General features: G+C 42.1%; 1 long non-coding RNA gene across 3 annotated transcripts in view; it reads left to right on the top strand.

Annotated features, from left to right (window-relative positions):
• Positions 1-23524, top strand: part of LOC130179063 (uncharacterized) — a 55819-nt gene that overhangs the window by 14003 nt on the left and 18292 nt on the right. For 2 of the 3 annotated variants that reach the window (XR_008829238.1, XR_008829233.1), the window contains exons 4-6: positions 9722-9814; positions 14060-14134; positions 18196-18353. This is a non-coding gene — a long non-coding RNA (uncharacterized LOC130179063). The remainder of the gene's footprint in view (positions 1-9721; positions 9815-14059; positions 14135-18195; positions 18354-23524) is intronic. The other variant, XR_008829235.1, reaches the window with a different exon arrangement.

The raw sequence follows: 23524 nt of genomic DNA, 5'->3' as shown, positions 1-23524 counted from the left end.
TGTAGCCGTGGTGGTCAGCTACCAGACAGCTCACATCAGCCTACCCCATTAGGGACATCCGCACACAGCTCTCTGCATCAGGATGCTCTCATTTACCGCCTCCACATCCAGCCATTTATCTCCCTCTCCCCTGCTCTCCCTCTCACTCTCTTCTCTCTCTCTTTTTAATTTTCCTCTCAAAAACAGATCCCACATTAAGCAGCCAAGCATGGCTGGCTGCAGTGCCTCTCCTGAAAGAGCAAAGGAATGATTTAATTTCACCTCCTCTCTGTCTCTGTGGCCTCCTCTCCCTCCTCATACACAGATCATTACACACAGAGGCCTCATTTTCATGTCCCTGTGAGGGCACATGCAGGGCTTTAACTAGTCAGCCACACCATGGCTATTGCTGGCGATCAATACCTGTGGTAAGGACGGATCACGCAGTGTTTCCTAAATAGGCCCTGCAGGTCCAACCATAAAACACCTTAGAGGCCATACATGCTGCCCAACAAATGGTCCTCTTTTTTTATTTTTTGTTTTTGTTTTGTTTTTGTTAGTTTTGGAGTGAAGGATAGCTAAGTCTGTGTTGAATAGGTGAGCTGGGATAATGATGATTAAGAGGTCATCATACTATCCAGAAAATACTGCTAAACTAAGGTTTAGTGTTTGGAGGTGTTATTTTGTCTTTCTTCCTTCCATACATACTATAAATTCAAATGCCTTTCAACTACTTTGGTATAGGATCAAATCTCAGGCATACCTGTAAACATTGAAGCGTTAAGGCGGGAGAGCCATACCAAGTGACATGGCAAAATGTGTATGCAAGTGTATGAGTATATGCAACACACAGCAATCACAGTACATGGTAGGGATGGTTTGATTTTAACAGTAGGCTACTCACAACTGAGAACTGCTAATGAGATTTTACTCAGTTGGAACCCAAATGAAACTGAGATAAGCTCAGAGGAATAGTCAGTTCAAGTTTTTCTATATGGATAGTTCCCTGTTTAGTTTGTGGATTGCGGGACCAGAATAAGTGATATATGGACCAGATGAGAGTTAGCCTGGGGGCTGGTAGACAGACAGAAAAATGGATGCGTTTCTCATCTTGCTTCGCCTCCGAGGCTCTCAGCTGGCCTGATCCCTACATTAACCAAACAGATAGCCAACAACTTTAATTACCTTTGCATCCAGTCGCTCTCCCCATCCACCACTCCCCACTTCGCCTGTGCAAATGAAAGAAAGAGAGGGATAGAAGGAAGAGAAGCATAATTACTTATTTTACTGGAGTGCGGCAGAATGCCTTTTGCCAAATGACTCTAATTCCAAATGGTTAACAAGATTTTTCTTTTTAATAGAGCCAAATCCATGTGACAGCAAATTGCTTTCCTATTTGGGACCTTAATGGCTTTTCATACTTTGCACTTCCAATAAGCAGTAAACTCGGAAATTAATATTGCACACTGTGTTATGATGCAAATGGGAGCGAGATAGGAGAGCTGTACCTTCATGCAGAAACCTCTGATTACATCCATAATTGCTCTGCTGGGATGATTTTTCCCTTTTGTTTGAGCTTATTTATTTATTTGTATAATTTTCGTCCACACGCTTCACTCCAGTATCATTATCAGTTCCACATCTGCATTGCTGTATGTTGCATTTCACTTCTGAATGACTTTTAATCAGTTGTAATAGAAAATAAACATATTCACCAATTTTAAATATGATAATGTAGCCCTACCATGCTGCCACTGAGCTTCACTTTTTGCTTTGTATTAAGTGGCTCAGTAAGAGAAAACAGCAATAAATCGCCTGACATTTTAGTTTTAGTTTTAGTAGACTTTGTCTTCTCATTGAAACAAATACAGAGACTCAAAGACCACATTTTTTGCTTTTCTCTAGTTTCAGAGAAGATTTGTATTAGTGTGCTGTTGACTGGTTCAGTTAGAACACTTTGAACCCCTCATGCTGTCATACGAACAGGTACAATCTAAAGAGATATATTTGTGCAAGGTGTTTCTTAATTAACTTTTGATCCAAGTCATTTCATTTCTAATTCCATTTTACACATCCTCAAATATTAATCCTTGTCTGTGTATAAGATATTGTATTCTTAATAAGGCGGATCACAGAGTGGGACACGGTTCACGCAGGACATACAGGACATACACTCTGTTAACAGCACACAGATCAGAACATACGCATGATTTTTGAACTGCCATTGGGAAAATAAACTCCTAACAGCAGCCTCAGGCAGGTGGGCCTTTCTTATATGTCTTTCTTATATACTTTACCTCCATCATAGTGAACAGTCCTTCAGCACTTCTTTTAACCGATACATCTTTTTTGTGTCATTTGAATTAGTGTTTTTGCCCTTTCTGACTGCGGACTGTGCTGCTTATTTGTGCTCCACACCTTCTGGATGTTGTAACGCTGGCTGACACCTCCTTTTAATGCAGATTTTGTAAATATTTTACGTGGGCCTCCCTTAGCACTGTGCTCAGTTCTCCAGGGCTGTCATTAGGAAGAGAGGGGTGGAGAATGTCCCGAGTTTGGCTGTAGCTGCAGCACCAGACTCCCAGCCAGCCTGACCCGCAGACAGAATAGCAAATAAATTCTGCTGGATGGGGCTGCAATTGCTGCCAGCGATTGAGGTTAAGTGTCCTTTGGTGTACAGGGCCTGAACGTAGCAGCAGTTCAGCCAGATATTGGTCACATGACCGCACACATGCAGTCTGATTCTTTGGCTATATCACCATGGCAACCCTTCATTTCTTCTCAGCTCGCTCCCATTTCACCTGTCATTCTGGTAATTGGCTCTGAATTTTTCTGCATATCTTGAGAAAAAAGTCATGATGATCATAATAAGACAATATTTATGAACCGAACAGTGACAGGCAAGTGTAGGGAAATGGGGGGAAAAAAACGAAGCTTTTCATTAGGCTGGAATATTAATGTAGCAACAGGGCTTTTTAGGGACTAATAAAGCTTGTTCTCCTTGTTTTCACAGGTTCGCGCTCATTGTGTGCGTGAGCCACACTGCAGAGTGAGTCTGAGTTTCGATTTGGTTTTAATTGGGTCATCCTCTCCTCTCCTCTCTCCTCTCATGCACCCTTTTTGTTGAACTCAGCTTAATTAGACCTACAAGATTGTGACGCTACCAGAAACATGTCATATCTGCTCTGCCTCTATTTCCATTGATGATCCGTTTTTAGAAGTATTGATAAGACAAGCTATGTAATGACATTTGCTATACTGCTGTAGTCATTACCAGAGCTTGGCCGGTGCTAGACTCTATAGCAGCACAAAGAGCAATGGATAAAAGGTTTTATGGAAATAAAAGATGGTTCCTGAAGGTGGAGATAGCCAGGCCTAATGACTGTTGCACCAGCTGTTCTTCATTACCTAGGTCACTGGCATCAGGACCAGCTGAGATCTGCTAAGCGGGCTTTGCCTTTAAAATGGCCGCGAGGCCTTTCCATCACTATTGCACTCTCTGACACCATGCATAACAAAATCACATGTTTCATTATTCTCATTTAAACTGGTTTTCCACCACAGAAATGTGTGAAGTCATGCTGTATTTACATGATAGCTGCATGTTTATATTACAGTCGGCCGTTGATTGCATTTCCTTGCTTGGAGATATGTCAAATCATTCCTATTAATTTTATCACAAATATTTATTTGCCTACTTACCAATAGAGAGGGATATTCAACTTTGTATTTATAATTTATGAGTTCCTCCGAACTTCATTAGATTTTCAAATATCAACATCTAAGTTGTTTTCCAGTGTTCTGTAACAATAACAAATCTTCCCTACAGTGTCGAGTTCTTATTTGGAATAAGGACATAAAAACTAAACAATTCAGCTGTTTTAGAAAGCAAAAACAAGAAAGAAAGCACAATGTTGGATTTATACACGGTATATGCTTTGGGGGCAATGTCAGTGGAATTAATTGATTTGCCCATATTTATCAGAAGAGAGTAAGCACCTAATCCCAGCTTGCATTATTAAAGATAATACCACAGTGGTTTCTGCAAGACCACCACACTGAATCAAAGTCTGACATGGACTGATTATGTATGGATATATTATTCAGAGCGTTGCATGGGCCTCAGAACAGAGCAGCTCCTTTATCTGCCCTCCCAGCTCACTGTGTCCTCATACATAGACACACATGCACACAACCACCACTCATCAACCCCTGGAGGGCACCTGTGTTTTCAAAGTAAAGACCACTTAGAGAATAGCCCCAGGCATCTGAATGCTGAAGTGCCCTGTGTTACACATTAGAAGCCTCTGTACAAGCCAGGAACATAAACACTCTCAATAGCCCATGTCTCCTCCCAAGAATACCCCAAATACCTCAGAACAGGGGGAAAACCGCTTACACAGGCCAGAATATGGAACAGATAGTCTGCTGGGACTTGACCACATTAAGAAGCACTCACTGAGATGTGCAGCTCATCGGACAGTGATCTGGCCAAGACCTAGAGTGCAAGAAGAAAGGCTGACAATTCGATTAGCGATTTTAACATTTTATGTCATTTTGGCAACTAACAATAAGAATGACTGATATACCTCTAGGTTAGTTTTTAGTTTTTAAATCCCCCTGTCAGTTTCTGTTTGGGTATGGCTGACTTCACCGATGTTCACAACATAGAAAACAAAATAGCATCTTAATGCTCTTAATGTGATAAAATGTGCAGGAGGCAAACAAGACACCCCTCCTCCAGAGGCAGACACAGGGTTAATGATCAGGCATTTCATTCAGTCCCCGGGTCGAGTAAATGAGGTTTGATCAGATGCCAGGAACTGGAGAACAAGCAGGCTTCAGAGACAGCCTCACAATCTGTCATAATGAACACTTTAACATTGAAAGAAAAACAATCCTATTAACAAGCAGAAAAAGACAAGAGTTCTCGGGAAAGCAAGGAAGCTGTAATCTAAATTTTTAATGACCATTCCTGCATGATGACTTTGTCTATGTATTTTGTCTGTTTGGAAAGGGAAACGAGTCAGCGCTGTCACACTTAATTCAGGCTACCCTTTTGTGCTAGAGCAGTGGGTAAAAAGCTGGGGGAGACATTTGAATGTCTTAATAGACGTAACTGCTCCATCTCTAAATGTGTTGAAAGGGAGGCGTGAGGAATGGCATCATTAAGGTAATGTGTTCAGGAAGCCAATGAGTTGTCTAACCTCTGCTGCTCAGCCTGAGATTCGGTAAGTGCACAATCTAAGGTCACCTTAATCAGAGGGAGGCAGCACTTACAAACACACATACACACACAAAGCCTCAATTACACTGTGAAATTGCTCTCAAGTGAGTTGTACAACATGTCTAGCTGCTCTGTTTATGTATTCTTGTGAAGATTCTGTGTCTGTTATGTGACTGCAATTGTACAGTAGGTTTGTTTGTGAGATCTGTTCGTACAGTTGTTGCAGTAATTCCACCAAACTGCAGTTTTGCTGACCTAATACGAACGGAGGGCAGTTGTATATCACTCACAGACAACAGCAGGTAGTGCTGTATTTTTAGGTCATCCTTTTATAAGTTTTGTATAAGTTTCAACTTTGACTCCGTCCTAGCAAGAACACGGATTGAGAGGAACGGGCTTTCAGCCACATGCATACTTTTCCAGGCCCCAGACAGTGTTTCCAAGCACAGCAACGCCTAAGAGTTCTCTCTCCCTTCTCTTTTTTTTATTTTCAACCCCGCAGCGAGAGACAACAGCCATCCTTTTCCACACACATTTGTCCTTTAAAGTGTCTTCTTGCTGAGTTTGGAGGCAATCAGTAATGACCAGAGGTTCTTGTGTCGTTTGCGGCTCCGATGTGTGTTTTGTTTGGGCTTAAGAGTTTTTAGTGATGAATTTCACCCATCACATTCTCCACTGTGGTTGACCAATGACTTTTGTGAAAGCATAGCCTGTGGTGTTTTTCTTTAATAAGTCCAGAGGTGAGGGAAAGCAAGCAGGCCATCAGTCATCCTGCCAGGATCTTGCCCTCTGATTAGCCCAGTATATTGGTGGAGATATTTAACCTGCCATAGTGGCCTATGTCACAAACCAGTCTTATCTTTCATTTAATTACTTATTTAAGTCTGCTAAAACGTTTTTTTGTCAGTTATGTTAATTAGATACTTAATGTGTGTCATGATGACAGCTATTTTTTTTTTTTTTTTTTTTTGCCTTTTTCAATCTCGTAGTTATACACAAGCATACAAAGATACAATTTCTATAATACAGATGTGCTGGACCACCAATAAACATGCTCTTTCTACTGATTTACTGAAGGTTAATAGATGAGAATTATTATTATTATTTGTGTTTAGGAGCAAAATAAACACATCAATAGAATTGTTAATTGGTGTGAGGCTGATCTTTGGTATATTTATTATCACAGTAACCAATAAACCACCAGCTACAATAACCAAAAGGCACAGGACAAGCCTCCCACCAACATGAACACTATGAAATGTGACTAAAAGCTACATGAAAACCAGTTAGCAAGCGAACAGAGAAGTCAAACTACAATTAAATATGCTGACTAAATGCTAGCATACATGGTTCTGCTTGATGTTTCTAATTTGACCAAACCTATTTAAAAGAAAAAGGGGAAAAAGAGACCAAGACCTGAAAGATTTGGAACATGACTATTGGTAGTAATGAAGGGCTGTCTGAGCTTATCTGATAGGGCTGTGATGTTATCATCAGACAGGCTGTAGACTGTTAGCTCCCTCCCCTGCTCTTTGTCCCTCGTCTGTTCCCTGGCCTGCCTCACCCTCTGATCAGGACACTTGTGTGGTCCAGCAAAGCCCATGCAGGGCCAACCTGAACAGTGGCACTCTCGCCTTTGGGCCTCGGTTACACACCTCAGAATGGATCTTTATTTACAACACAGAACTCGGAAACAGCTGGTCAATCCATTTAGCCTAAGGCCACTGATTTGTTCGTATTTACTACAACAGCCAAAGAAAAGCCAGGGTATTTTTTCCTCTCTCCTTCCTATTGATCCGGCGCTTAGAAAATCTGCCCTGCTGTCTAAACACTATTGATCCCTCCCTCTCAACGACAGGCTCTCGCACCAGTGTATAAAGGGACTGGATGAATTGAAATTTCATTTCCGACAACTTGTTCCTGTTATTTTTACCCTTTTTTCAATAGTGGGGAACATGTGCTGGCGGGCCGCCACTCACAGAGAGTCGATCAGCGTTTGGCTCAAAGGGGAGAAGGGGGATAGAGGTGAGAGCTGTTTAGATTACTCTAAGCAGGTCTTAACACCTCTATGCTATAGACAGGCCTTGCTCTGTTACTGAGATTCCAGTGGTTACTAATGGTTTTAAGAGCATGTTTGTGGCCAGAACAGAACAGGCAGTCAGGATTGGGGTCATCTTTCTCTCATATTAAAGGTCAGCCAGCATGGAGAATGACACCATTTCAATGAATGCATTTTGCATATTTTATCTCATTAATGTAAAGTCATGTATATCTAACCTCACCACTGAACAAGTTGCTTTAGTCCATTACAGGGAGGACTTAATTACATTTTATTTCTCTTGAGTCTATTGTTGGATAGTAGGTGCAAACTGGAACTGTTGCTCTTACCCAGTTTATACTGTGCATCATTACTGACTGATCAAACCCACAAGAGGAACTTGACAAGACCAACAAGGAAGCATTTAAAGCAATCTCTTTTTGCATGCGGTATTACGACATGATGATTAAAAATAATAAAACATTTAACAGAACCCATTGATTTAGTAGGTTAGGATAGTAAGGTTCACTGAATCTCAAGCAAGTTTCAAGTGCTTGCAAATTTTTGTGATTTCCATGACCATTGTTCCATGAACTGCTCCCTGAAATCAATGCAAAATTACTGTATACTATGGAAAAAGGTCAGTAGTTGTTGTTTACAGTTAATGTGATAAAACATGGAATATCTTCGGCATGGTCATTGATATCACAGAGACCCACTGTTGTTTTTTTGAGGGTGCTGTTGAGGCATCTCTCATACTGTAAGCTAAATCTGCAGCATTCGTCACTCCTGTCATCAGCTAGTTTTGTATGAACTTCGGTAATGTGGTCATCCTCTGCCATTCTCTTAATGGTCAGAAAGTAAGCTACGAGATATGTGGTTTAGCTGGGTGGCAGTGAAGGATGTTGACCTCTGTTCTTGTTGCTAGGTTTGCTTGATTGAAACCGTGACTCTCCAGGTCAAGGAAAAGTGTATGTAATGAGAATTCATTATGGGGTAAAGAAGGAAAAACCTTGGTGTTGAGAGAATCCAACTGAACCTTCACTAGGTGACTTAAACAAATTGGTCTGGAATTTTTTTCCATAATATATAGTCATTAAAAACTTGAAGGACAAAGTAAATAGCTTGTTGAAGGAAGTACTGCCAATATGACTAAAACATAAATGTGTTGTACCTTCCTACATAAAGGAAGCTCCCATGTTTTTCAGGCGAACACCTTTCCCTGTCTTTTAGGGACCCCAGCCTGCTCTTATCACAGCTGCCTCTTATGTCATAAACATCTGGATTAGAACACTTAGTCCGGAGGCTTCTTTAACTTAAATACTTGGTCGACACTCACGGAGTTTGACATGGAAAGAGCCGACCTTCAAGGCCCTTAGCACATTCAGGAGGAGTTCCACAGTGTCCCTTGCAGGGTAAACCAACCAGTAATGACTTCTGCTCCATCTGACTCTCCACCGTGTCCAACTCTTACCATTACAACAAGATAGAGCGTTACATAAAAAGGGAGGTTCTGTTTTAATTAACATCAATATTCATGTAATGGTCATAAAGCCGGCCCACATTCCATTTCAAGCTCTTAATGTTAATGCATATTTTAATACATTATCTTTGCCACCATCATAATTCTTATTATGATAACTGTAATTATGAGATTTATGACAGAATTATGGTTTTGTTCCCTGAAGGCACATATTTTGCAGTGAATCCAATTTTTCCCTGGTGTATAACGCTCCCAGTCTTTCCGCTCCAAAATACTGAGCAGACACTGATAAAGATAAACACACAAACACCCTAGTGTGTCTGCTGCTGTGCCTGTAAAACACTCAATCTGAATTGCATATCCGCCTTGCCACCGAGCTTGTCATAAGCTGTATTAAGAAAAATGGTCACACGGTTTGACATAAATTGGAAAATGACATTTGGAAAATGGGCGCTGCTGTGGAAATTAGAGATATTAAAATTATAAATCAGTGTCTGGAAGTGCAGGGGGGTGTGGTGGCTTGCCTTTTCTCTTTTTCTGTCTGCCTCTCTCTCTATGTCCATCTCCCGCTCTGTTTCTCTCTTTTTCTTTCTCTCACACACTTTGTCTTTTTGCACTCCCTCTGGAGGCAGTGTAGGGTCGGAGCCCAGAAGTCAATGCAGTAAAAGTTGTTTTAAATGCAGCCACACACAAGTCTGCCCCACAGGGACAATCCCACCCTCTCATCTGGCGGTAAAAGTGGAGGAAATTGCGTGTGCGTGTGTGTGTGTATATGTGCATTTTTGCGTGATGTGTTTGTCTTTGTGTGCCGGCTGCAGAAGGTAGCGTCAGCTTATTGCTCGGTCCTCTTGCTGTAACCTGCTAATGGATCATCTCTGAGGTGTGATAATGTATTATGCAAAAGTAAGGTGTGCTGACACCTTTAAAAACAGACAGCTTCAATCCTCTGTACACCTCACCTCTGCTCCCTCTTTCCTGTCTGTGTGTTGAGCAGGAGGAGGCAAAGTGGCAGAATGAAGAACAGATTTCTGAGCTACAGGTGGAGATAGACAGGCCAAAGACGCTGCTGGAGGATGACAGGCAAGAGGTGCAAAGAAAGTCAGTGGCCTTCCTATTGACCGAAGGCACACACACATGCATTCACATGTATCCACATTTCCTCAATAAAGAGTGAAGGGCTTTCCACTACATATAAGTGCTCAGGTGAACCTTTGGCTTCGGTTCATCCTTTCTTTTGACTGATCTCCAAGAAGAAAGCTAGAAGAGTCCTGTTGGCCTCCAAGCCTAGACACGCTGACCACCTCGTTTTGAGAGGAAAGGAAAAAAAATGCTTGAAGAGGAGCTGCAGCTATGCCACGTATGCTACCTTTAAGATGTAGGTCAGAAGCTCTTTTCATTGGTGGTGCAGGAAGAAAACATTCAATCTTTGAGTCCTTGAAGGATGAATGTAACATTCACATATACCTTCTTAGTGTGTAAACAGAGGTCCAAAGTAATATCTTCTTTCTAGGATGTGAAGGACAGGAGGTCACCCATTTAAGAGCAATCACTTCCTCAGACCTGCTTTACTCTGCCTCCAAAACATGTTGGCACATGCGCTTCAGTCTTTCCTGCTTGAAATTTGATGTCACTTACAATGGCAAGTCAATATTATATGGTATTTACCGTGCAAGCTCATTCGTATGTGCAATTAGCTCAACTTCATTTTCTTAACACAATGGCTCCATAAATGTCAGGAAAGACCTGGTGTGGCTAATGTTCATTAGGCTCATGGATGCTATTGATTGTGAGGTTGGACAAATCTATATAAGCCTCATCTCAGCACTCAACCCACTCTGCCACTACACCACTGCCCAGCCGACAACTACCCTCCACTTCAATATTTCAGCACATCTACGTCCATTTTAAATTTCACTTGCACTGCTAATATTGAAAAATAAAAGGAGGTATTCATGAGAAGGTCAAGTAAAAAGAAGAGGCACTTTGTTTTGTTAAAGTTTTAGATGCCTCTCGCTGTAGTCAAGCAGAGGAAGGATGTAGGAGGGGTCAGTGGCCCTGGCTGTGCCACTAAAGAAAACAAGAAAAAGCCTTGTCAAATTAATTTGGAGTGAAATGGCAACAAATGAATTGCTGAAAAGGCACTTCATTTGAGTCGCAGTCATGAACCATGCTCTCTCAGTGATGTGCCTCAACTCAATGGAAATACAAGTTTGCATCTGTGTCTTTGTGTGTTTGGTTCAGCTTTGGAAAGTATAAAAAAGAAATAAAGAGATTTAAGGAACGCCAGCTGAAGGACAAGATATGGCCCTCAGGATTTCTCAACAAGCATGACCTACACATAGTGATGCATTCACAAACACACATGTGCCGTTGTCACCTTGATACTCTCAGAGAGGTCAGTTAAAAAGAAATCTGTTTAATAAGTCTTCACCTTTTTGCAGTGGCATGGGCGATAAGACCAGACTGACCTTTCCATAATACAGCCTTTCTAAGAAACCATCTTAAATTCACCTCAGTAGCTGATCTTTCAACATCCACAGAGTGAGTTTTCAGGAATTTCTAACTTGTGATGTTGACCTGCTATGCTGCTGTTTTCTAACTTTTCATTTGTGTAGAGATGGAGGTATAAAAGGGCATGACCTTAACTGCCCTTATGTATGAAAAGTGAACTTATTCTCTTGTCATGTCATAGCATTAGAAAGGGAGAGACTGAGGCAGATGACTGCCCGTTTTGCATAAAGCCAAGAAAAGGACATAAACAAAAGCCCATACTGTGTTTAACTGTGATTGGTATGCTTGGACCAAGAGTGGTTAAGGAGGTCTAGATAGCCATGTGTGAGGTGTGTAACTGGAGGCAAGTGTTGAGCACTGAGATGATGTGTTTTTACAGCGCAGTCTTGCTGTGCTTTGGGATGGCAATAAACCACGGCCTTCAAAGCACAGCCAAGCGCCACTTACTGCTGAGTGCTTCTCTGGTGGTTGGACGAGATTACTCTCAAAACAAAGTGCAGACAGGTTGATTAATAGAGGGGTCTGCAGAGGTGTGTGCCGCAGTATATTTTCACACCCAGCGAACACTCGTTCATTTCATTCGCATGGACTTTTATGGGCTGATCCTGTCACTGTGTGAGTTTGTCACTTCATAAAAATGGTCCCCCTCTTTGAGTGTCTTTTAGTGAAAACTTATCAGAGCTGTTACAGACGTGTTGTTTTAATGTTGAGGGAGCACACTGTGACTCTAGAGGCAACCAAGTTCACAGACCATATTACTCCATAGCTGAATTTGGGGTGAGGAGACTGGTAGGGACTCAAACAATCTACGCCATATACTCCAAACATCTTTGTACGAACTGATATGAATGCAAGAGAGATTCATAAATAATACTATACTTTACCCTCTAACTGACCAAAGACTCCACTCTTACTGTCATTGATGATTACTGTGCTACAGTAACTCCCACGCTGACCTTGGTCGTCTGTGTATTGTCAGGTTTCTCAGCCTAACTCTGGGGGAGGCGGTGGGAGGGGGTGTGGGGGTGGACAGGGGTGGTCACCCCCTCATCACATCAGATCACAGGGTTCTAATTAACTTCAGCACCGCATCAGACTGCGATCAGCAGAACCACAGAGGAAATTAGATTTTTTTTTTTTTTTTCCATGGCGTTCAAAAGTGTGGTGTTAAAATGCATATTAGCCTTGTGTTTTTAATTAACATTTTGTGCTTAGGAAGCATGTTAACAGCATCCCTTAATGAGCTTTGTGGAAAACGAGCCAAGCAGAGGACAAAGGGCAACTTTCCCCTGTGTTTGCTGATGTGCTGTTCTTTATTCTAATACAATGAGATTAGTAATCATTGTTTAACTCCTCATTCAATATTGCCTCCACATAAGCCCTACATCTACCACCTCTGTTTCTGTAGAATAGGACATTAGCTGTGATAGAATGAGGCCTTGATTTATTAGGATGTTGAGTCCGGAATAGATATCTGCTTAGATTTGGACATGGTGAGTTTACTGCGTGGATTTGTTGTTGTTGGACTCCTCGACCTCACGACTAGACAATATTACCCTCACACTTTCTTTTTTTCTTACAAAAAAGTGGAATATTTGTAACCTTAAAAAGTCTAATACAGATTTGTTTGGAGCTGTGGACATGCTCCTGTAATAGTCTTCGCCATCTGACTAACAAAGAATCACAAGGTTAATTTACCTGGTTTTTGAGCTGGAAGGCCACATGATGCATCATCACCATCAACTGACTGTTAATAATAATAATAATTTTCATCATTGCATTCAAACAAGTGACCAATCACTCCTCTAAAGACAATGAGGTGGTTTTTAAGTTTAGGCAGCTTGATTCATATTGCCTCTGCTCCTGGTTATACTTTGTTACAACCTGAGTTCTTACTGCCATACTTGGCTATGGAATCTATGCATTTTGTGTCTCCCATATCTTAGTGATATGTGACTGCTCTGTATAGCATACAGGGTTTTATTTCACTCTCCAGTGAGTCCTGTGCTGCTTTTTGGTTTCACTGGAGAACACAGCCTTTTCCACTGTTGTATAGAAGCATTTATGCTAGAAATCATTCTACATCCTCTGACATAAGCGTCTCTAACTAAACTGTCAGTCTCTCTGTCGATATAAAATATCAACTTTGGGCCGTTGCAGGGAAAATTTTGTTGTCAATAAGTGGAAATGACTTTTTTCTTGTTGTGTCCAACTGTCCCAATATCTGTGCAGTGTGAAAATTCGCCTTGTCATCATATCTCCTTTTCTGTAGAACTTATTGTTTCATTTCTGGCTCTTGGAAGTTTTTTTTCCTTCTAACGACTTGCTGAAATTTTGGAGATCCTGTCAATGGCTGCCAGCTCCTTGCTGGTTTATTTATTCCCTTGTGCATCCGACTGGTCAGTTATTTGTTTTCCACAGTGTCCTTGTGTGTTATAAATGGGACAGGCCTGTCACTTCAATGCTGAGAGGATGTTTGAGTTCCTTGAGAGATTTTTATTTATTTAATTTTGGTTAGACTAGAGCGGTGAATAATGCATCTCAACCCAGCTACATGTACTGTTTTTTATCATTAGCATGCAGCCCAAGTTATCTGCAGAATACTTATGAGTACTGGCGAAATGTTTGTGATGTTATTTATTTATGTTACTCCTTTCAATTATTCATTTGTTTATTTATTCATGGAAGAACTAACTGAAATTGGAAAATTCATTTTTGCTGAAGGGCACTTGGCTCCACTCTATCCCCTCCCTACACAAAGGGAAAGGAGGGGGTGGCACATCAGGCTTGTTAGTAATTGCTTTATGTGGTGTTTCCTTAGACTCACCAGAGGATGTCATTTTCATCCAAGCAGACGGGTCAGCAGACAGAAGAAGACAGACAGAAAGAGAGACAAGTGAGTGGAAGCTGAGAGGTGGAGAGAGCATGAGACTAATTCTGTATTTTTCTTCCAGAAGTTACAATTTAGCGCTGAGCTAAAGTAGCATGCAGCGATATGTGAGGAAAATCAAATTTTCTGAACACCCAGAAAGGACTCCACAGGTTGAACTGGAAGCTGAGGTTCAGATAGAGAAAGAACATAATAGGCTGTGGTTGCCTTCGGTTGTATCCATGCCTTCACGCTCTCCTGGCCTCTCCGTGTTATTGTGTGCTCACTGTGTTTTCTTTAATTATATGGAGTGGGATTTTGTTCAATTTCACACTTGCACAAACATGCAGCAATTATTCCTGATAAGTGATAACGATTCACTGAACATTAAATGAGTGTGTTTGTGTGTGTGGGCAAGCATACATGCATGTTTGTGTCTCTGTGGCACAGAGTTGAGCCTTGTGTCACAAACTACTCATGGTCATAGAATTCCAATTAGCATTAAATGTAGAAAGAAAAACAGATTTTCTTGTCTGTGTGCATCCGTAATCGTATTCACTGATAACTCGTTCATGTTGACACTGTTGTGTCCTTCAACCTTCTTTTTGCGTGTCTCTCTTTTGGGGGGGGGGGTCTCCAAACTGGTCAGAAATTGGAGGGGCTGAGAGCAGCTCCAGCAGGAGCACGTGCAGTAATCTCTTACAAGTGTCAGTGCACATGCATGAACATATGTGATCATCTTCAGCACACATGTACATTTACAGACGGGTGAGAAATTAAAGGGAAAACCTAAAAGTGAATGGAGAAACAGGATAGTGCTCCCATCCATAGGGCACGAGGGGTCACTGAATGGTTTGATGAGCATGAAAATGACGTGAATCATATACTGTGGCCTTCGCAGTCACCATATCTCAACCCAATTGAACACCTATGGCAGATTTTGGAGCGACATGTTAGACGGCGCTCTCCGCCACCATCATCGAAGCACCAAATGAGGAAATAATTTCTGGAAGAATGATGCTCATCCCTCTAGTACAGTCCAGAGACTTGCACAATCAATGCCAAAGAACAATGAAGCTGTTCACGAGGCATGTGGTGGCCCAACACAATTAATGTTGGTTTTTCCTTTAATTCATCACCCGCTCTTGGGTCACCACAACACATGCCAAAGATCTGTTGTCTCAGTAACTGGGTTCCCAGTGCGACATGTCCCCTAAAACACATTCTCCATCTAATGACACTGTAATTTTTGCTATTGTTGATGCTGCTTTTATTTCATGACCAATTCAAGTGTAACAAACTGTTGTAACTGGAGAGATAAAAGTCCAACCTGATAAAGAGGTCACCAGGGTCTTGGATGTCTATCAGTTCTTGTCAGTTCTTGTCAATGCCTTTCTGTGATATAATGTTGTATCCTCTTTTTCTGGTCATCTTTCAGAGAGCCAAAATGTTGAGTACGATTTCAAAATGCACATCGCCCCATTTTTGATTTGGGGTAATTCATTGAAAACATAAAAACACTGGGCAGACTAAAGTTTGTAGGTGGTTCACTAACTTCTGCATGAAATATTTGGCTCTGTAGCTGCTCAGTTTCGCAGTATGTTCACCAGCTAATTCTTAAACCGAGAATAAGTCTCCCGTCTGACCAGGACAAAACTTACCATTTGCCCTCAGTCTAATGAATTCTGTTAAAGATGCAGTAGGAGTGGGCCTCATGAGGGTGGTCAGGCGTGTCACGCTCTCTTCTTCATGGTGTCAACAAACAGCGCACAGCCATGGAATGACAATTTGTATCATTTAATTAGAGCACGCCTCTCTTGGCACAGTTCATTTATTTTAATCTTGTTTATGCACCTTGATTGTTTCACAATATAGCTTTTTCTAATTAGCTCAGATTGATTAAATTGCATTGATTCTGTATCCTTATTAAAATAACCCCCCCCCCCCCCCGCCACTGCTCTCCTTCCTTATTTTTCATAATTAATGGTACAGCGTAGCGGTTTGGGGGAGGCACCGGTGTCAGTGTTGCACATTTTGTAATTAAAGCAATGGTTAGAATTATTTATTGTGGTGGATGTCAAAGACTAGCACATTGACAAGCATTTTATGAGTTTGTGGAGGTGTTGTGCTTTGTATGGTGATAAATGTAAATACATGACAGTGCTGTTGCTGACTCAAAGCACTAGAAGATGAGAGAATAAGCAGAGCTCACTTTTTATTTTGTTTGAGTTCAGATCAAGCCTACTGATGCCACCCCACCATCCACCCAGCACTGACTTTGGATGTTGGGCTCCACTGGTGCATGTGGACATGTATGCAGACATGCACACATGCACACATGCGTGCATGTGAGGTCCGGTTCGTGCAGAATCTCATTCCAAACCTAGTGCTAATTTTGATTGATGACTCCGTTTATCTTTGGAATAACAATCCTGTGTTACCCCCCCACCACTTCGTTGACAGCCACACCGTAGCCCCTGATTCCTCTTCCCATCACACCCCTAGTATGAAAATGATATTAGAAACAAAATGAGATTTGAAATTTTGTGTTTGACAAGCAACTTGATGAAAGGGTTTCATAGCTGGACTTGATCCATGGAAATTTTATGCTAATAGTGCTGCTAGCCAAGCAATCTAGTTGGAAATTAATCAGGGGGCTGGATGGATAGGAGGAGAGGAGAGGAGAGGAGGGGAGAAGAGAGGAGAGGAGAGGAAAAGAGGAGAGGAGAGGAGAGGAGACTGCTCCATAAATACCCTTCCCCCTCCTCACCTTCATTCCCTCTCTCCAGCTCTGAATCTCATCAGAAATAGCCATGGGGTGTTGTCTGTGTGATGGGGTAGGGAGAGAAATAGGGAGTTAGAAAATTACACTGCAGCTTAGCACTGATTGATGCAGTAATGTATGCAGCCATGCAGCGAGCTGCCGTATTATGGATTAGACCTCTCCCCTTCTCAAGCAGTCCCCTTCTGCATTAGAGAGGACACACACATTTAAAAACAGATACACACACATATCTTTAGCCATGTCTGTTCTCCTGTGATTGTTGTTATCATTATTATTATTATTTTATACTTATTCTGATCAATCATAGGTAATTCTTTTCTGCGTGTATCATTTTCTTCCATTTTTGTGTGCAGTTAGGTGTGTATCTACATGGTGATTCATTCTCATCCTTAGTGCATTTGTTCTTTCCTCCGTCTCGTCACACTTTGTGTCATACACACATACACTCTCCTTGTCTCTCTGTATTTATTCCTCTTTCTCACTAAACCCTTGGAGTCATCATTACACTGAGTCACTAATGAAGTCATTATCAGATTTCAGTCATTTAAAACAACACAATTAGAGCAGAGGCCTTAATGATGTTTGCAAGTTAAATGCAAACTAATCGCTTTTTTCCCTTCTTCTCTGTCTCATTTCCTCTCTCCCGGCTTGCTGCTCAGTTGGAATAAAGAGAGTAAATGAATCACTGAATGTTTTCTGGATGTGGGTGTGTTTGTGGGCGCATTTTTCTCAACCATGTTACAAGTCTGTGTGATTTATTATTTTTACCCCGAGAGACATCTGTTACACCATTCCTTATTTTTGTAATGCATCATCAGCCAGAGGAAAAAAACAATATTATCCAGTCTGGGATATTGTACTCTGGAGTCTAATAATCTAATGTACACTAGAGCTGGTGTCATTAAAGTGCCAGTGGAGCTGTAGGGAGATAGTAGGTACACATCTGTCTGTCTCTGAATCCCCACTGGTGCTCACACTCAATCCCACCACCTGCCCTAACACAAATATACACATACCAGAGCACAGCACAAATGCACACACTCAGTCCCATGGCTAGTTTTGTTGCTGTTGCAGTGGTCTAGCCAGCAGGAGGAAGGAAGGAGAAAGTGACCGTGCACTGAGCTCCAGGCAACCTAGGACAGTTTGCAACAAGGAGAATTCCATGATAGCACAGCTCTGCTCTGACATGTTATAGACTACAGAGCCATATATGGCAAAAAATGTGCATCCTGCAAGGATATACCTGTGTCTTTTGTCAATGTATCAGCTTATTAAAGTAGACCTATGTGTGCTTCTCACTCAGATAGAAAAGTCATATGCAGGCTCTGGAGGCAGACAGGGGACCCAGAGATTAAACAGTGACCACTCTGCCTCCAAGCACCAGGCTTGCCTCACTAAGATGGCCCAGCAGGACCACACTCACAGTCTCTACAGAAGGACATGAATGATCCCAGGTCACAGGTCAGTTCCCACAAAGTTACCTCCAAACGTTTCCTAAAAGTGTGTGTGTGTGTGTGTGTGTGTGTGTGTGTGTGTGTGTGTGTGTGTGTGTGTGTGTGTGTGTGTGTGTGTGTGTGTGTGTGTGTGTGTGTGTGTGTGTGTGTGTGTGTGTGTGTGTGTGTGTGTGTGTGTGTGAGCTTTTGTTGTCAAAGTATTTAAGTGTGAGGAGCCAGTGAATCAGAACTTGAATGCCCAGGAAGTGTGTCTGCAAGGTGAAGGGCAATACACAATAGCAGCTTAGTCTGTCACTCAGCCACCTACATGAAACAAATGAGCTGTGGTTTTTACAAATGTGTTCCTGAAGCAACTCTGAGATACATGACCCTCTCATTTTAATACTCAGTATTTTCTTTTCTCACGTACTTTCCCAATGCTGTAAACTTATGTACCTATGATGATAAATCAGTGCTCCCAGATTTACCATTAGCTGTCCACTATCATGGGTGTACTGAGAGAGCAAGAGAAATTTAATGTAACAATAAATGAAAACAGTACATGTTCTTCCTGTATACACGGGAAAAAAAACTATTTTCGACCACTGCATTTGTGTTTGGTAAACAAAATTTTACCTTGCAGATCTTCAGAAGCTGTCTGCTGAATGGACAGGTGGTTGTGAGGACAGTAATATGGGTTGGGTGTGGTTTGAATATTGCTGAAAAGCAGGGCTGATTAGCTGGATGGGAGAAAGGGAGCATCAGTGTTGTGAAATTCAGAAGGAGCTGAATAGAAGCTGTGTGTAAAGACAGGAGTGTGAGGTGGTCCTTGGCATCTTGAACGAGACCAACAGATTATTGCAATATTCACCATGGTTGTCAACACTCTTACACACACTATTATTAATTCTTGTATCACCATAGCTTTTTATTCAGTCAGGTTACAGTGTCAATCATTTACAGACAAACACGTACTCTAGAGGACAACCAAGTGATAGCTGCCATGGAGCGGGGAACATAGCAAGAAAATGCTTGACCATAAAAAGAACAGAGGCCATCATGCCTGGCAATGGAGCATCCTTCAGAGGCAGGGAGATGAATTCAGGAGGGACATTTGGTGTTATAGAAAGGATTTGGACACAGTGAAAAGGATGAATTGATGTTTTGGTAAGTGACAAGCTGTATTGATGTATTATATATGCTTGTGTGTAAATGTGTGAGAGATAATTTGAGAGAGTGAACAAGTGTGTGTGTGTGTGTGTGTCTGTCTGTCTGTCTGTGCTCCTGTGCACACATATGCATGCATGTATGGATTTGAGTGTGTGCACATAGTGTTTCTTCAGAAAGGGTCCAGATCCCTTCAGTTTTATAGGCTCAGATTTGAGTTGGGCGCACTGGTAGCTCACCTGATTAAGGGCCTACCAGATCAAGGCTGGGTCCTTGCCACAGTGGCCGGGGCGTGAATCTGGCCTGGGCCCTTTGCTGCATGCACAATCCAGTTGGACAATGACAATCCAATCCAGTGCAGTAGATTTTCAAGATGGATTTTCTTCAAGGACCTCTACATATTCACACAGAATTTGGCTTCAACAGCATGAATCCATTGACCCAACCTGCCTTGTGTCAACATTACAATGTAATGTATTGCTGAGTATTGTTGCTGAGTATAGTTTATGAAGCTACTGTACGCAAGACTGTGGAGAGACGAAGAGGATCATCTGAGTACTGATGGACTAAAGTCATGCCGAGGGAGAGATGTGTGTGTGTTAAATAATGGGTGTTGGTGCCCAGTGGAGACCAGTAGTAGAGTGGAGGTGGCTAAAGGTCTGATAGGGAGCTCACCTCCATCTGTAATTGAAGTATGGAGGTGCTGCTCGCTACACACTTACTTTCACACTAATTTTCTCCTCATGACATGAGCACAGTAAACAGACAAAACAAATCCCCAAGTCCTCAGTCCTGCTCTTTGAACCCCAGCTGTCCCTGTAAGACTTCAAAGCATGGGAAGTTCTGAATGTCGCCCTCTTATGCCAGACCTCGATTAGCAAAACAAAACCTCACACATATGCATGTCTCTCACACACACATCTCCTCCAATGGGTTACACACAATACAGACAGTTAATCAGTTGTGTCTCGTGTGAGTTGCAACCTATGGCAACACTGGTTATGATCATCACAAGGAGTGCAGAAGGTCCAGTGTTTGTCCTCTTGATATTTGAAATACGGTCTACTCTGTATAAGAGTACCTGTGTGTCAGTGTGCTTATGTGTAATGAGGAGCTTGCTGGAAAATGTTAAGAGATGTCAATAGGATCTTTGTCTCAGTAAGGCAGCAATTTAATGTAATTCATCTCCCCTATGCTGTTTACTACAGAACTAACTAAAAGTAGCAGCAATTAGTTTTTTAATAACTTAATAACTTTTTTCACTTTCTGGGTCAAGAGCAAAGGTGTTTTTCTGTAAAACATAAACTCTACTAGCAAGAGGAAGTAGCTGTTAGAGAGACAAAACAGGATCAAATATGTTAGTTAACTGTCAGAAAACAAATCACACAAAAACACTTCAGTTGACAAGATGAAAAGCTTGCGTCTGAGCAGTGGTAGATCATCTTCCGGTTGTTCCAAAACACCAAAATCCTAATGGCTGGCACTTTGTAATGATCATAAATGTTGTAACACAGTATGTAGCGATTTAATATTACAAAAGATGCAGGGACCTAATGTTCCTCAGTGCCCAAGAAAGGAGGTGAGTGCCCATCTCCAGGCAGGCCAACAGCAAGTAAAGTCCATACCCACAGCAGTGACTAATTGTTTGTTATGTCAGTGCTTGTCGTGCCCGTTTGCCTTTAATGGAGTGTAGTGTGGTGATCCATCAGACTGTCGAGCAAGCCCCATGTCAGTTGAAGTGGCTGTGTGTCAGTGGGGCCAGCGTGCTGTGCAGATGTGATTTACTGCCCTGCTTGTTGCGCTGTGTTGTGCCTCGCCTCTTAGCCACGCAATGCAGCCCACTCCTCTCTTCTACTCTTCTCCCCTTTTCCTCTCCTCTCACCCCAGATTGATTACTAGCACAACTGGCTCACGACACTCGCCATCTTCTGGCAACCTTTTAGTGCTGTTTTATAGATGGTTAGCGCACCTCATTTGGCTATTTATACATCTGTAAGTGGCCATGAAATATAGATTTGTCTTGATGGGTGTCAACATTGGCGCTATGGAAGCAGAGCTCAGTGACACCTCGTTATTTTAATGGTGTGAGATGAAGAGGCCGCATGACAGGAGTAATTTTCAGACATGGCTAAATGATACTGTTTTTATTTTCGTTTAATGTTTGCACTCATATTTTACTCAAAGCAATAAGCCTATTTCTTGCTATGTTCGGATGGTGCTGAGAGCGGGAAAGAGGGAGAGAAGTGACTGAGGATGGAAGGGAACATCCTGCCCCTCTCCCTCTCTGTCTCACACACACACACACACACACACACATGCACGTCTAAACCACATATTCTATGTGAATGTCAAGGTGGTTCAGAGCGAGAAGAACCCTTAACAGTAACATGATGTGTGACCTGTCATCCACACACACACACACATGCACATATTTCACTCCATTCACAGGCAGGGTCTCATAGGTAATTAGGTGCTGGCACCCACTCAACACGATGTGCTGGTTAATTGAATAGTTAACACATCAGAGGCAGGCCTGTGCAGATCGGAGGTGACACCTGTCAGAAAGCTGTTCTCTGTCGACCCAGGACATTTCCTGCTCTGCCTGATACATATGTCATCTTTGTGGAAATACCAAATTAAGGGCAGGCAGCTGAGTGAGTGCAGTGCAGCAGGTGTGGAGATAGCTTGGGGGTTGAAGAAGGCAGGTGCCTCTCTGCTCTGTCCTTCAAGAGGGTTTGTAAAGCTCAGGGCGCCTATCCTCTCTTCACCTCGGGCCATTTCCATGGGTATGTGACAGGAAAGTGACAGTGCTGTGTGTTTATTTGTGTGTGCGTGCATGTACATGCTTGGGCAGGCTCTACCCCAGGCCCCGTAGTAGTGTGCCTGAGGCATCTAGGACTACAGTATGTATCGTGTAGAGGTGTCCAGACTTAACCAGCTCATAGACAGCTGTCTGGTAGGTAGACTGGCATTTGCAAAAAAATTAACTGTTTATCAAATTATACTTTTTATTTTCACATATCATAAAATTGTGTGAGGTCACATATGTGTTCCGACTGAGTGCTTTCATTCTTGTCTAGTGGTAAGGTGTTGTATCTTCAGGAGGCAAGGGATCGGCTGCGGATGGAGGTCCTGTTAAGGGCCAGTCTAGTCAGCAGGAGATAACAGCTTTGGAGCAGAGGGTTACCACACTGGAGCAAGACCCAGAGACTACTCACAGCCAAAGCACTGAAAGAGAGCAGGTACCAGCTGAGGCATGGACTCGTTTTACGGTTAGAAGCCATTTCCTACATGTGAATTGAGCGATTAAACTCACACACATACACTCTCCCACACTACACTCATTCTTTCCTCTCACCTCCTCCACAGCAGTGTAGTGAATGAACTACTGCGTGAGGCAGAGATGGATCTGTTAAAAACACAGGTATCCTGCACAGGGGCTGTACAGGCACAGCAGCAAGCAGCTGGAGGCCCACATAGGTGTGGTTGGACTCTCTACCCGATTGAGAGTAGAGTATTGTACTAAAGTTTTCAATGATTTGTGTTGGAATAGTTCAAGACAGTATGTCTCTGGGTCCAGCTTCTCACCTCTGCAACACACCACATGTCATCTCTTTGTCCTTCCTCAACTGTCATTCTTCACTGTCAGACAGAAATGTCCTGAATCTCCTAAAAAAGTTGTCAGCCACATTAGTTGTTTTCATTCTGATCTTATCTTCTTAGCATTCTATGTTTCCTATAGTTATTTTAAAAGAGGCTATTAAAATTACAAAATTTAGACATTTTGGGAGAGAGATAAAGGAAGAGAGTGACAGTGACTTTCATGGCAGGTGTCAGCTAGCGTCCAGTGCTGGCTTCAATATATTGCATGAGACATTCACCTGTGTATGATGTGGCAGCTGCCCCTGGGCTCTTCAAGGAAATTTTCCATCAGTTTACTGCTGTAGGCCTTTTGTTTTGTGTAAGACACACGTATAATCTACACCATTATGCATATCCAAAGAATCTTAGCATATGGATGCGCATAGAAAA

Source organism: Seriola aureovittata, chromosome 1 (genome assembly GCF_021018895.1).
Source record: "Seriola aureovittata isolate HTS-2021-v1 ecotype China chromosome 1, ASM2101889v1, whole genome shotgun sequence".
Lineage (NCBI taxonomy): Eukaryota > Metazoa > Chordata > Actinopteri > Carangiformes > Carangidae > Seriola > Seriola aureovittata.
Note: the sequence above shows the minus strand (reverse complement) of the source record. Positions and strands in the feature narration are given on the sequence as shown.